The sequence below is a fragment of the Emydura macquarii genome, unplaced genomic scaffold (genome assembly GCF_026122565.2).
Source record: "Emydura macquarii macquarii isolate MOO-44397 ecotype Brisbane River unplaced genomic scaffold, CSIRO-AGI_Emac_v2 contig_1253, whole genome shotgun sequence".
NCBI classification, from domain to species: Eukaryota; Metazoa; Chordata; order Testudines; family Chelidae; genus Emydura; species Emydura macquarii.
The window spans coordinates 19,649,187-19,661,836 of NW_027131390.1; the positions used below are offsets into that span (position 1 = coordinate 19,649,187).

Below are 12,650 nucleotides of genomic sequence, written 5' to 3' on the forward strand. Positions count from 1 at the left end.
GTACAACAGTAAGAAGTCACTGAATTTCACAGCTAGCCCTCTGCTGAAGAGCAGCCTATTACAAGAGACATGTTTTTAACAAACTAAGAATAAGAATAGTGACACTTCCCAATTTGATTTATTTTTTAAATCTTGATCACAAAGTTGAATTCCATATAGGGGGTCACTTATTCAAGTCTCATACTTATCTTTAGTTATTGACATTTTAAATACAAAGGGTGTGAGAGAGACATAAGAATGCTACAGCATAGCAACTTCTCTGACAATTTTAGGCCACTGTGTTTTCCTAAAACTCCCCGAACAAAACTTCAGCGCCATCTCCCACTTGTTGCAACAATGAAGCACTATATTCAACTAGTAACAATAACTTTGTGCTTTTCAGACACAGCAATCTGTGTTAAAATGACAGCTTTCAGAAGCCCTGTTCCAATGGATCAGGGCCTGGTTTATGAATTTTGGGTAAAAATCAAACAGTAAGAGCTTCCGGTCCAGTCACTAATGGTCTGGTCAGGAACTAATCTGTGCCCTAGAGCCAAATTATTCTGTATCCCATCACCAGTCCTGTAACTCAACCAACATCTTCTCCACATTGCCTTTTTGAAGACAAGTCCATCTCAAAGCCCAGTCCACATGGCACTAATATAACAGCAGTTTTAAACTTTTCTTTTTCATTTGGGTGAATTTATAGTGTTCATGAAAGACAGGGGGAGCGGTAGCCCTGGCTATAGCCAGGGGTAATGCAGGTTGATGCTGTGCAATCTTCTTTCCCTTCTCTAGTCTAATCTAAAGTACCGTCTGCTAATTCCTCAAATAAATCCCTCCTGAGCAGAGACGCCCTGGTCAAATTGTGACATTGTTTTTGTGATCTGAACAAACCACCTCTATTAAACTAGGCTGAGCCCACCAGTTCATGCCATTTTTTTTAACGTAAATCAAGAGTTAAACCCAGGTTGTTGGAGGTAAAAAGCTAGTGGGAGAGCGGGGCCGGGGGGGGCAGGTTTACGACTGGCCAAGTCCACAAGCTAGAGCAGGTCCCCAAGTGTCTAGAAAGGAGAATAGAATCAGGCTGAAAATTGCCTCCCCTTCCACTCTAGTAACTGGGCTGACAGTTACAACAGATATGCGTGGCTGATGATGAGTTGTTTTTTTCCGTCCCACTTGGTAGAAAGAGAGAGGGTCAGTCTGTGAATGGCAAAGCTTGTACTAACACCAGTTTTGTTCCAAAAGTGCTCAGTACTTTTGTGTGCCTCAATTTTAAGGAGGACTTGAATTGACGCTTGGGTCTCAGCATCTCTGAAAGTCAGTTCCAAAAGGTCTCAAGTTAGTCACCCAAACTGAAAGGCATGCAAAATTGCTGAGCACGTCTGAACATTTGGCTGCTGTTTGGGTAGGTTAGAAATTAATTATCTATTCCAGTCAGACACACCCACACCCCCCCACACTCTCACTCTCTGCTTTCTATACACAAAGTCCCTTTGTAGTCCACAAAAACTTGATTCTTCCTTCCATCCACTCCCTTTACTTCTTTCTCTTCACTTATCCTTGCTCCTTTTTCTTGGATGCTCCTGGAAGCCTTCACTTCACCTCCTCCTCTGTTCCAGTCTGCCTCTGCACAGCAGTCTGAGTGCCCTTCACCAGACATGAATGCAAAGTGTTGTGGTGACTACAGGAATAGCTGAATAATAAGCTTAACTCCATACAGCATCTTACCTATTAATGGCACTTCTGGATATGCCATCTTTCACAAACAAAGTAAAATTAAAGCACTCACCACTTCTGGTCCTTAAAGATGCCTCAGGTGCTTCTCACAGAGTGCACTGGCCAAATTCCAGCTGAGGTCATCACTCTATCAAGCATAATTCCTCCTGCTGTTTCAGTTAGATATTCATTCCCTACTCTAATATGTTGTACAGTTCCTTACCTACACGGCTGAAGGATTCTACCCCAGAGACAGCTGCATGTCAAAGGAGCATGAAGTGATCTTTTTATGTAAATTAACCTGTAATTCTTTGAGGCTTATGAAAGGTACTATGCAAATCAATCCCCAGAAGTCATCAGGAGAGTGGGCACCTGTGTGTTTATTCTACTCTGCTAGTTTGGGGCAGCTTCCATCTCCATGACCCCAAGGGAACAATAAAAAAGGAATATATATCTGTTTTTAATCACAATTTGAACTGGAATAAAAACATTTGAAAAGGACCAAGCCGCACAAACAAAAGGAAAAACCTGCCTCTGGCAACCAACATGTTGCAATTGTTTTTCTTTTCAGACTCGTCTCCTGCACACCCCTGCCTGTCTGTCATGCAGAGTCTGTCAGAAGCACGCGGAGACTCTCCATTCTGAATACTAAAAAAGCAACACAACAACCGAACCTTGAGCACGAGATCAGAAACAGGAGCAAGAATTATCACGGTCATGGAGGAGACCCAAAGGACAGAGAGGTTTGGTTTGGATGATAAGTTGCCAAGTTTGGTTGTTTCCTTGAACCTTATCTGAATTCTCTGCAAGTACGAAGCCTGCAAAAATAGGCTAGAAAAGCACCTGGGAATTGACTTATTGGTGAGGTTTCACATATGTTTGGCTTCCAGGTGTGCATGAAAACAAGATAAAAAAAACCCATCCCCTTTCAGAGCGTCTGAAACAATGGTGCTTGTTCCCAAACTGGGCCTCTCAGGGTTCAGGCATTGGCTTCAGCTGGCATTTTGGGCAAAGGTTCAGTAAGTTCTTGGGTTACCCCAACAGGTTAAAATAAATCAGTTGCCCCCCTGTCCTGAATTGCATGAGACAGCCTGTAAGACTCACAGCTGCAGCCTATAAGACTCACTTGAGGAACAATGCAGAAGTCACTCTGGGTTGGAAAGGTGCCGGTCTCGTTCCTTGTGTGACATGTTTCCACCAGGCGCAAACTGACATTTTTACTCCTCTCGTGAAAGGAGTACATATGAGAAATACTCCCAGCTTCATCTAGTTTCTGCTTTGAGGGGCCACTGCCCTAACTGCTTCCCTCCTTTTTTCCCCCTAAGCATTGTCACAAGGCCTCTTTTGGTGCTCAGATCACCTTCTGTCCTCCCTTCTCTGTTTTCCTCAGACACTTTACAGGGATATGCACTCGGATGGATTCTCCCATATGCTACAGCCCCTGCATGCTAACCCCCCAACCAGCTGAAGGAGAATATACTTGGTGTGGACACTGCATTGGTATGCTCCTGATTGCCTTATGCAGGCCACCTCAGGGTGCACGTGAGTGGGGCTGACAGCGGAAGGGGGTGTATCAAGGGTGTGTGTTGGGGGATGCAGAGTTGCCCATAGGCAGCGAAGGCAGAGCTGCTGCAATTTAGCTCCCTGGCTGCTTAACTTCTGCTGAGGCCATTTTAGTCCCCACTACAGCCCAGAAACCTAAGGGCACTACAGTGGCTTAATGCCATATTGGCCCACCCCTTTCCCAGGATGCCCTTGTGTGTTCTGCACCGCCTGAGGCTCATTACACAACCTCACGCCTACATTCACTCAGCTTTTCAAAAAAGTGTCGGGAATAGTCCCACGCAGCATTCGCTCTGGGGGAAATGTATGACGGGCACAGAGGATGGTGCAAGGCTGTCCACAGCACTAAGCCCCACAGTGCTGAACAGAAAAGGTGGAGTGACTACAGGAGTCCTTGCACCCCTGTCTGTCATGGAAGGGGATCTCTGTGCCATCCCCAATAGGCTGACATACTTAAGGCTTTGGGGACAGATTAGCCTTGCATGTGGGTGCTGGTTCTTTGATTAGATGAACCCTGTGGTTTGTAGAGGGCAGTAACAGCTATCCCTACCCCATCGGTTGGGGGTGAACATTCAGTTTCTTCTCACCACCTTGCAAAGATCTTCACATGAAATCTGATGGCTGTAAGTAGAGATTAATTTCACCTTCTGGGGAGCAGTCTTACAGGATCCAGAGGCAGTGTGCCTGATGATGGACTTGAAGAAGAAAGAACCAGCTGCCCAAAAGCAGAAAAGATACAAAGCTGTTCCAGGTGAGAATCAAGGACGTATTTCAGTTTTGCAAGGTTCTTTAAAAGCCAATGCATCACCTCTCCTGTGCTGCTAAAGAGCACATCTAATAGAGTATTTTCATCTGTCTAAGCCTGAGGAGGTCCGGCAATTAATAGTGCAGGGCTGACATGTTGGGCAGAATGAAAACAGTATAATCCATGATGTACATACTAACAAGCAACACCATAAGCCTGGCGGAGGACAGGGCAGGAGAAGAGAAATTTTTCCACTCAGCTGTGGGTCTGTTGACTAACCTTGCAGAAAGCGATAGTTTAATACCCTCTGCAGCACAGAGAGTCTCCAGCATCACAGCATGGGTTAAGATCAAATCTGCTCAAGTGTGTCCCCAAATCAGGCACCTCCCCTGATGTGGTGTAAGAAATTCACACTGGTCCCTCATCAAAGGCCTGAGAATTTGAAAGTCCTAATGACAATAATGTAGTTCCCTCCTTCTAGCAACTTTCATCCAGGGAGGTCTTTTCAAAGTTTTACTAACAGTCATTAATTAAGCCTCCTATTAGCCTTGCAGGATAGGGAAGTATAAGTTTCTCGCCTTTCCCTCTCCAGTCCAGGAAAGACTAACACCACACCAAAAGTCTATTCACCCCCTTCCTTCAGGACCCAGTTTTAGTGTTTAAATATAAAACTCACAAAGGAGCACAAACGAAAGCTATTTCTGTGACCAAAGCAGGCTACAGGAGCCCTTCCCCTTGCATCTCTCCCATCTGCTTTAGAAGCCAACTTCCTTTCCATAGCTCTCCCTTCAACCAAGCTCTTTCAGCCCTTTCTAGGAATCATTTGACCCCTTCCCAGCAGAGTCTGATAATCCCCTTTCCCAGGCCCAAAAACCTGTTCTAAAAAGGGCTGGCTCAGAACTGGGCAGGCTGGCCTTTCAGAGGCTGTCAGATATATTTGGCCCTGATTTTCCCTCATCAAGATGAGGAGTGGGGACTGGATGAACAATATCTTATTACCATACACACTGATCTTGTGTATTCCATATAGGTTAACCCAGGGTATTAGAAGCACCTCTTAGAACATGAGCATCTATTTACAGATGAGAGAAGAGGCCAGTGAATTCCCAGTGGATCTGGCACCTGTTCCATGAGAGAGATGACACCCGTATGCCAGTAAAACTAACAATTCTAACCAGATGGCACTAGATGTATGAATTTATTTTCACATTTTTATTAGTGATAATGTTATTTGCATTTTTTTGAAGTTTACATCAAATTTCTTTTTTAAAATCAGAGGACATTCGTTCCACAGTCCATGCTGACTGACAACACCACACACACTCCCACTGAGTGGGTATGTAGAGGTGCACCAACTATAAACCTGTACAGGACTCAGTCCGTCATATGATACAGTACAACAATGCACCAATTACCCTCCTCATCAGTGAAACAGAAGTCCCGGTCTTCCAAGTCCAAAGGTGACATTTTTATGATGAAAAAGGGGTTATAGTAAACTGGGAAATTCTGGCTAGCATGGAGGTGACAAGAGTTATCAGAGAGTGCCTGAAGCTCACGATATCTATCTGGCATATGTGGACCAGTATACAGAAGATGCAACACATGTATCTATGGCTGTAGAAAAATATTGTGATATTATGTTGGATTCTTTGAGAAACACTATGTGATTACACAATCAAAGGTGTATGGCGATGCACACACACCAATGGAGAACAGTTAAACTACGCATGGAGACTCAGCTTTGGCATTTCTGGAGTTCTGAGTGCTTACATCTGTGCCACGGTAACATTCTCTTAGCATCATATTTATTTTAGCTATAATATACATTGCACATCTGAAGCTTGGGTCCTGAATTTTGTGGGATAGGAAGAGGGGGTTCAAATCTGAGGCCCCATTTCAGCAAAGCACTTAAGTATATGCTTAAATTTAAGCACGTGTTACATCTAATTGAGGTTAATGGGATTTAAGCACACACTTCGGTGCTTTGATGATTTGGGGCCTGAACCAGAATGTGAACTCTGCACCTTGCCCATCTCGCTATAATAAACCAAGCCAGATACCAGGATCTAAACATGTTCACTTTTTAGGGATTTCAAAATCTGGATCTGGATTTTAGGCCACTTTTTAATACTATGCACCTTCCATTGCTTATCTGCATTAGATAATAGGTAGGTGTTGTTTTGGTTTTTGTGTTGTTTTGTTTTTGACAAGTTGTCTCTTCGTAACAATGGAAACGATTGGAGGCTGAGACAATTTGATGATTTTTTTGTTATGTAACAGCTTAGTCACTTGAAGAATTAGTCATGTTCAAACTAGCAGTCAGGCTTGAAGATCACCAAAGCAACAATTTTGGAGCAGAAGCTAATATAAGAAATATATTAGAATGTTAAGAATTTCAGAGATTTCTCAAGAAGTTTATTTTTAAGCATGCCTACATTCAAGCAAATCAATTCTTAGTAAATCTAATGTCAATACAGAGTAAGACAACTGCTATGCTCAAATACTACAGTGATGGAAATGAGATGGACGGGCAGACAGACGGATTGACCGTTTGGTGCTTTTAGTTTCACAATGGGTGCATATTGCTTGATATTATGCAAACAATACATTGTATTTCTCTGGCACCTTCCATCCAAGGATCTCAAAGAGTCTTCCAAATATTAATAACTGAATCAGCACAGCACCCTGGTGAGGTAAGGACGTTATTATTATGTCTATTTTACAGATGTGAGAACTGATGCAGAGAGAGGTGAACTGACTGTGATTTGCCGAAGTTCACACAGCAACTTTATGGCACAGATATGAATAGAACCCAGGGCTTCTGACTCTGTCCTGTGATTTAGTCACAAGACCAACCTTTATCCCGTGTCAGGTATTTTTGGTTATATTATTATTTATTACATTATCAACTATTTATCAACCCATGTGTTTATTGTGCACTTATATAAAAATAAAACCAGTGAGAGATTAACATCAAAATATCCAAATTATCCCAAGGGTAAGATATGGGGCCGGGGGGGATTGTCATGGTCCAACATATGCACAGAAAATAAATAATGTGTGAGGAAAAAACTCCACTGTGAACTGAGCTTAATCCTTCAGCAATTTATAATCAACGGCACAAGAAAACAGTGCACATTTGGTCCCATTTGATTAACGTTTTAATCTCCTGTGACAACAGAGCCCAAGATGAATGGGAATAGATTTGAAATAACCCATTCTCTTTCTGGAGAAAAGGCCTTTCTAAGGTAGGGTGCAGCATACAGCAGCGATGAAGACTGGCATGTTGCAGCGTTCTCCTCCTCCGAGTTCCCAGATCCACTTTGCAGGACAGTGCAATTCTCCTTGTGCATGTTATCGCAATAGACCAGATTCTGCAAGCTGCTGAATGCCCTCTGCTCTCTTTGAGCTCAGTGGCATCTGAGGGTGCCCATAGCCTCCCCAAATGAATCCTATTGTCCTCCCTACACTTGGGCATTGGGAGGTTTTTATCTCCTGAGTTGATTTTTAGCTTTTAAAAAAGGAAAATTGTCCAGATTCTCAGCCAGTTTTCCCTGACACTGAACCCATACAAATGCGGGAATGTGAGCAGGCTGTGCTACATGGAGGACTGCTTGATTTACATACTGATAACTGGGGAAGAACAAGTGAGATAAGATTATGTGGAAGTTCAGCTGCTGATTTGCACTCCTCATGCCCTCTCCACTGCTGCAAGATTTTGCATTTTTATTCACGTAATTAATTTTTGTTTAATTTTGGTCACATTTTATCCACTTCGATTTGCAAGAGTTTGGATTTTTTTTTTAAATGATTATGTGAAAAATCAGCAATTGATTTTTTTTTTTTTGAATGCACAAAATAAGGGTTGCTGCAACCATCTGCTTTTAAAGGGCCTGATTCTGAACCTGTTAACACTCGCATTGACTTCCATAGGAACATGATTAAGCCCAGAATGAGACTCAAAGAGGAAACAAAGATATATTACAGATACAAGCTTGTATTTTCTTTAATAAATACAGTTAATGCTTGAAAAAATATACTTCTTTAATCTGCCTCGGAGGAATTTCAGAAAATATCGTATTGTGTGGATGACTTCAAAATGGCTCATTTAAATTTTCATGATGGATCAATATTCTGAGTGAAGAAACCCTTACCTGGACAATCATCTTACCTGCATTGTTGAATAGCTGTTATATTTATTCTTATCACTAGCAATGATAGTTAGTTTCAGCTTGCAGGATTAAAAACGGATACTTGCAGAGTTTAGCAACCTACTCAATACTAATGAAGCATGTAAAATACCCTCATAGGAAGCTAGCATAATTGGCAAAAGAATAATTGTTTAAAAAGTAGGAAGCAGCACATGCAAAAACCCAACAACTTAATATTACACAATAGTAGCAAGGTTTAAGTGGTGGGTTTAGAAATAAAGAACAACTTACCACCAGAATAAAAGTGTGACCAACGGCAAAATATATGGAGTTGTGTCTTAGAACATGTGACTAGCATTGAAAAAGAATGAGTAAAACTCCTTGTCTTGATCTAGTGATAAGAATAGTCAAGAGCAGCATTTATGTATCATGTTATAAATTAATGGCATTATTTCAGTTTTCTACTAATGCAATTGAGCAGAATCTGGCCCAGTGGCTGTAACTGACACATATTTTTCTTGGTGTTCTTTAATCAGTATTCATAAAATAATGAAATCTGTACGAGTGAGAACTATTATTCATAGCTTGATGCTCATGAAAACAAGTCTAATTTCATTTGGATGAGAGGCTAAGGTTCTCTATCGTACCACAGGCTACAGCAGCCTAGCATCTGTGGGTGGAACAGTGAACCTCACTCCAGCAGTAATAGTTATAAGACCATTTTACATTTCTACTGTGCTTTTCATCCAGAGGAATCTGATTATGATTTCTAGACTATGATATTTGGTTCACTTAAACTTCCACTGAAGTGCAGCCACCTCTGGGATGGAATATGTCAACTGTTCAACAGAGCACAGCAACATGACCCAACAGTTAAAGACAGAAGATAAAAAGTAACTTACCAAATGGGAACCACAGGAGGAATCTAAGTAGGATGAAATATAACTATGTGAATTGGAATTTGGCCCAGACATCTGGGCTAACACTCCTTGTCTTGGGAATAGTGTGCAGAATTGTTAATGCCCAAGTGATCAGGACCTCGTCTTCACAGCTCAGCCAAAAGAGAGCACCTGCAGCATCATAGCGCCTCCTACCAAAATGCTAGAGCGTTGATTCAACACTGAAAGAAGATGGCCACCTGCTAAAACACTAACATCTTTTAAACCAATGCTATGCCCCTTTGCACCAGGCTGCAGCATCACAGCCCATAAATATCTCATACGTTAATCTTACTTGTTTTTAATCAATTGTCTGCTCCGTTTTCAAATGATAGATTACAATAATTTCAGTATTATTGTGATTGTTAACCCTTAAAAAAAAAAAAGCTAAAGAAATCATGGCCCTGGAATTAGTTTTCCTCCAGATGAAATTAGAGGTTTTTGATAATTCCTGGGTCAAACTTGTTTCAGAATCAGACACCTGCCTAAACTTTCACTTTCAAAAACATCACCCAGACAGTGTTTACAAAAATATTTTAGGTTCTTTAGCAGTCAACATATTTTATTTTTAAGACGGGTTGTAAGGAAAGAGGCTTCAACTGATCAGTGAAAAATAAAGTGTCCCTTCTTGACGACAAATAGTCAGAAAGATTGACAGATAAGAGGAAGAGAAAGTGCCTCATCTTGTGCTCTGTCAATTAGAAAAGTATCCCCCCAGCCACCGCACCCCCCTCCCACCTCCCAAATCCATCACAGCTCAGTAGTTGCCTGGGAGGTAAAATAAAAGAGGAAAGAAAGACATTGGACCTTTCTCCACTGCTCTCTTTCAATTTGATAATCTCTGAAAATGTAAATAGGCAAATCGGTGCCAGCGACTTCGGTTGCTTAGACACCGGCTGGAGAGGGAAAACACTGTTATTGGAGAATTACACTTGTGCGGACGGGGTGGGGTGGAGGAATTAAAAGCTTGGATGTTTTTAAAGATAAAAAAAACAAAATCCTGAATCAGAACCGGGTGCTAGACAAACATTAAATACAAACCTAAATACCATGATGTCGGACCCCAGGGCAGCTGACCACACCACCACACTGAGCCTAGATCACGGGCTCAGAGTCTTTAGGCAGCATAAACCTCTAGAGCTCAATTTGTATAAAATTTCTCAGAAGGGTTGGAAGGCGGGTGAGGAACCTGCACAAAAGGTCTCAGAGCAATGGACTAGGATCAATGGGTAACCTACAGCTGGGTAGTTTCTATACTAGGCTTTCCTCTGAAATGTTCCCCACAACTGCTAAGATCAGTTCAGCTACATTAGTAGTAGCCAAAGTGCAGACAGGGCTCCCAGGTAGCCACTAGTGTTTTAAGCACTATGTTGTCTAAACCTGCCCAGACCAGGTCTACACTATGGTTTGCCCTAGTGCTACCCTCAGTGGAGATGCAGCAGCGTTAGCAACAATGGGAAATTTTGCTGAAAGAAAAAAAGCCTAGTGTGTAAAGAAAGGGCTCAGGCAAATAATAGTACAAAGCACAGGCAGTTCTATAGGAGGGAGAGGTCTGGGGGAAGAAAGGGGGAACTGTCTCTCTCGGGCAGGAAGTTATTGAACAGACAGCCCTGTCTGAGGTGGGGGAATTTCCCTGGCTTCCCCTACCACAACAAAAAATCAACACAAAGCTGCACTCCAGTCAGGAGCAGCAAGAACAGCTGTAAATTGACTGTCACAGTTTAAACTGCTTTCTTGAAGCCTCTGCTTTTAAGATGGGTGTTTTCCAGTCTAGACCCAAGTGGCAGCAGGAACGCCCCAGCTCAGTAACAAATAAAACACACACACCCCAACTCAACTGCCGCGGAAGAGACAGATTGGATAGGTTCCACTTGCAATAATGCTGTTGACAACCAACATCCCCATTTCCAGTTCTCTTCTCTCTCTCTGAGACTCTTTTCACCTAGCTGTTTCACCATATACCACACGCTAACACCTGGGAAACGACATTCCTCGCACACACGCACCCCTCCAGAAAGCCGTCCCCACCCCCCCCCCCCACCCCCAAGCTGCCAAATCTCTGCCATGTCATTTTCTTTCTTTTAATTTCTTCTTTTGCTCAGCAGTTTTGTAACGCAGGGTCCCTAAAATGGCTACAGCATGATCAATGATTTTCAAGGAGAGGGAGTAAATAAGGAGCCTGGAGAAAGGACCGAAGCTTATTTCCCCTTCCAAGTAGTGCAATAGGAGGAAAAGAGAAAGACATAGCTACCTGAACTCACCATTCCTGAGCCATCCCTTAGCCACTGCATGTTGCTTCTGATGATGTCCTTATTATCAGGGAGGGGGAACAAAATCCCACCACTTGCCGAGAGCTGAAAGGAAAAGAGAAGCCCTCTCCCCTCCACCCCCCCTCCACCCCTACCCCAGCCTCACCCTTCAGTCAGACATCAGCCCAGCAGTCTCGTGCCTGTCAAAAGCATGTTAATAGCAGTCTCCTCACTACCTGGGCTTTTATTTATTTATTTGAAGCACAGGCAGAGGGGGATTTTTCTTGCTTCCCTTTTCCACCTGTGCTTTGAAAAATTTCAATTGGGAGAGGTGGAGGGGGGCTCATGGGGGGAAGGAAATGAGGGGAGAAAAAACAGCGGAACTGATGATAAATTTGCCCCTCACCTCCTCTTCGCTGCCTCAGAGTTTTGGATCCCCCTCCCCTCCTCCCCCCCTTCGCTATGGGATTCCCAAATTTGCAGAGTCAGCAAATCCATTTGTGCTCAGAGTTAGTCATTTGGGTTTTTGCTGACAATTGTGAATGAGGTAAGTTAGCTCTTGCTTCTTATTACTACCAAGCTACCCATCCAGTCAGTCTTTAAAGAGTAAGCTCCTCTGCTGATGCACCTGTCTTGAGGTTATATTCTCCCCCTCACCTTCCCCAACCACTTTGATTCTGCTTCCTTCTATTTAAGTCTCTCTCCCTCCTCCTCTTTCTGTTTCCAGGCTCTCTGACCCAGAGAATGAAATGACAGTCCCCTGCATGGGGGAAAGATAAAGACAACCAAGGTGAGTTCTTCACCAGAGAGATCGCGCACACAGGTCACACGGCGAATCAGTGACACTGCCAGGAGTAGAAATTCTAACTCCCTATCCCATTGCTCATTCCTCTAAGCCAATCTGCCTCCTATGAGAGGGATAATCCATCTCTGGAATAGGCATGTATTTAAATACAATAGAATTACCATTATTTTTTATTTCTATCATCAGGTATGATAATGGGGTTCTCTTTTTCCTTACTGCCCAGAGAAACAACATGTAGGGCCATGATTCTTGCTGCAGCCATTTTCAGGAGCCTCTTCTCCCCTTCATGACAGCTGATGGAATTAAAACTTGTCTGATGTAATGTGTAATCTACTTCAGAGGCAGAGAGGAACAGATGAAACTGATGGGAGGCCACGTATTGGGAAAGGAGGTGACAGCACGGTATCAATGAAAGCAGGCCCGTTTTCTGCTTTTAGTGCACAATTCTAGGACAGGGATACAGTTCTCTATTAATTTATGAAGGTTGGTCCAAACAAAACG

General features: G+C 42.8%; 1 protein-coding gene across 5 annotated transcripts in view; it reads right to left on the reverse strand.

Moving 5' to 3' along the window:
- The window catches only part of ARHGEF9 (Cdc42 guanine nucleotide exchange factor 9), a 249,961-nt gene that overhangs the window by 151,188 nt on the left and 86,123 nt on the right, over positions 1-12,650 (reverse strand). The window contains exon 1 of one of the 5 annotated variants that reach the window (XM_067548288.1): positions 11,347-11,364. The exons of the other annotated variants lie outside the window; for them this stretch is intronic. The gene's annotated coding sequence lies outside the window, so the exon portion shown is untranslated. Of the gene's footprint in view, positions 1-11,346; positions 11,365-12,650 lie in introns of those variants that run through there. 5 annotated transcript variants of the gene reach the window in all.